Source organism: Micropterus dolomieu, unplaced genomic scaffold (genome assembly GCF_021292245.1).
Source record: "Micropterus dolomieu isolate WLL.071019.BEF.003 ecotype Adirondacks unplaced genomic scaffold, ASM2129224v1 contig_11403, whole genome shotgun sequence".
NCBI lineage: Eukaryota > Metazoa > Chordata > Actinopteri > Centrarchiformes > Centrarchidae > Micropterus > Micropterus dolomieu.
This window is the reverse complement of record NW_025740389.1, coordinates 2,903-5,678: the sequence shown is the minus strand read 5'-3', so window position 1 is coordinate 5,678 and position 2,776 is coordinate 2,903. Positions and strand designations below refer to the sequence as shown.

The following is a 2,776-nucleotide window of genomic DNA, read 5'->3' as shown; positions in this document are numbered from 1 at the left end:
GGTGAGATATATTTCTGCGTGTAACATGGTTATTTAGCTAGCAGCAACCAAGCAATAAACGTTAGCTTATCATTACCACGCTAACATGTTGGTGACGTATATTGTGCGAGACGAGAAATGTAGTTCATTGAACTGTTTTCGCACAAAACAACGTGTAGCTTTCTTAACAACAAAATTATCTTTTAAATTGACAAACAACGTGTGTAATTCAAAAATAAGTTGTCTCTCACCGCTGACATACATACATACATATTTTTCCCGAAATAAGGTCCCATGGACTTGTGCGCTCTATACCTCAACAGTTACTTGGTTTTACACGGGACTTGAAAGTCGTTCTCCTGTGTGAAAGTCCTGGATTTTACCCGTCCACCTCCTTATGCGGACTTTCTCGCTAATAATACATCACCAGACTGCTATAGGTCGCTGCAATAAAAAACATAATTATGGGTCCTGAAATACTGAATACATTCATCCCATGTGGTCGTGGTCGTTATGCTAAGCTAACCATGTGCTGATAGAGCTTCATATTAAAGAGTTTTGATATTCTAATATGACTCTCAGCAAGAAAGTGAGAGTTTTTCCCAAAATGTTAATTATTCCTTTAAAGGCCCTGAAAACTTTCTCTATAGCAGCAAAGTTTAAAACGAACACTTTTAGCTGTTATTTATTTTAAATATTTAGTTTAACTCTCAGTAGCTCAGCTCAGCTGTGTGGGAGAGATTTGATCAGATTTGTGGCCCTGAGACATTTTTTAAGGGTCTGCTGCGTTTATGAAAGGTGATAAAGGAGAAGTGGTCTCAGGAGCATCTGTGCGTCCCGACTCTGTTTTTATAAAGATATTTCTGAAGACGTCGGAGTTTGAACTGGCAGAGAGCTTTTCCCTCGTCTGCAGGGTTCAGCAGGACCGACGTCAATTCACTTTCAACTCAGTCACCCCCAAAAATATTCAACAAAAGAAGCGATTTATTAAACATTCGTGGTAACTTCTCAGGACAGATGTTAAACTTTGAACAGGAACAGTTAAAGGAAAGGTTTGGGAAAGTCTCTGAAATAAAATCAGACAGAGCTAATCAGTGATTTGAAGTCGGTCCTGCTGCTGTGTGTCTGTTTTATATTTAATACTAACACTGTCTCTTTCTTTCTGCCACGAGAAAATATGGACTATTTTTGATGTATGTATTCTTTCACCTAGAGAATAACAATCAACACATTTCTTAAAGAGATGATTTCACCTTTTGAGCTGAAATAAACTGATTTGTTCACATTTTATTCTGTTTTGTCTTGATTTTGTTATTTTTAACTTGATGCTGATCAGAATTGAGAGATGGTGTTAACGACACTGTCCACTTGTATATTAGTAAAATAAATTCTTACAAGACTGAAGAAGAGACGAGACTAACGTTAGCTGCTCTCTGCGATGCATACGTGTAACTTAATGCTTACGTAACCGTAATAACTTGGTGTTTGACATTTTGTTGAAGCACTCTGTAAGTTAGAAAAGTACCATAATTGTACATATTTATATCTAACCGTCTCAGTACATGCACAGCTGTTAAGTGTCTGACACACTAACAGAAAACATCTTCACAGAGACGCCGTGGACTTTTAATATTTATTGTGTTTCATCCACAACATTCATCCAGAACAATATTGTGAAAGGGTGAGACACTGGCACTTGTTTCCTGTTTCCCTCTGATTGGTCAACGTGTGAGCAGGAAGCTGAGGTCACTACCTGGGTCGTACTCCACTGTGGGCTTCCCCCTAAAACACACAAAACTGGTGTTACTGGTGTTACTGGTGTGCTTTCAGGTTCTCCATGCACTCAGTGTGTGTGTGTTACCGGGTGAAGAGTCTGGCCTTGGTGGTTCCCAGTAGTGTGGCTTTGTCGCCCTCCACCAGCAGCAGGGATCCCTCCCTCAGACCCTGAAAATGCACAAAATTAAATGACCACAAATTCTCTAATAAACGCTGGCGAGTCGCCTTCTCAGCGCGCTCACACAGACAAAGACAGCGGTGGTTGTTACGGCTGCAGCGGTGCTAGCGGTGGTTGTTACGGCTGCAGCGGTGCTAGCGGTGGTTGTTACGGCTGCAGCGGTGCTAGCGGTGGTTGTTACGGCTGCAGTAGCGCTAGCGGTGCTAGCGGTGGTTGTTACGGCTGGCTCAGCGGTGCTAGCGGTGGTTGTTACGGCTGCAGCGGTGCTAGCGGTGGTTGTTACGGCTGCAGCGGTGCTAGCGGTGGTTGTTACGGCTGCAGCGGCGGTGCTAGCGGTGGTTGTAAAGGCTGCAGTAGCGCTAGCGGTGCTAGCGGTGGTTGTAAAGGCTGCAATAGTGCGAGCATTAGCACTCTGCAAAGCTGCATTATGCCGACTGGACCGAGACAACAAAACTCACCAGGACACAAGGAGTATCAGGTTCTTCATGGTACTGGGTGATCCTCTGCTCTCTGGTCTCCTGCAACAACATCATACACACTGAGTGTGAACTAGCGCAGCGTTAGGGATGTTTCATAAAAATATATTTCTATCATGATAAACACAACTAATGGCCTCATCATTCACTAAGAGACTGTGTCTCAGTGGGACTTTTCCTGTTTAAACAAAGGTTTATAAATAACAGTAATCCGTGTCCTCAGTCTGCTTGTCTTCAGCAAACTGTTTGCAGCTTTCTTGTGCATCATCTTCAGAAGAGGTTTCCTTCTCGGATGACAGCCGTGTAGTTTGATGCAGTGTGCGGCGTACGGTCTGAGCCCTGACAGGCTGACCCCCCAACCTCTGCA

At 43.3% G+C, this 2,776-nt stretch overlaps 1 long non-coding RNA gene across 1 annotated transcript; it reads right to left on the bottom strand.

The window, feature by feature from the left end:
- Positions 1-1,598: 1,598 nt before the first annotated feature.
- On the bottom strand, positions 1,599-2,548 carry LOC123965818. The gene is made up of 3 exons (XR_006823786.1): positions 2,392-2,548; positions 1,841-1,923; positions 1,599-1,761 (listed from the first exon to the last, which is right to left on the bottom strand). It is a non-coding gene; the product is annotated as an uncharacterized LOC123965818 (long non-coding RNA).
- Between the last annotated feature and the right edge of the window lie 228 nt (positions 2,549-2,776).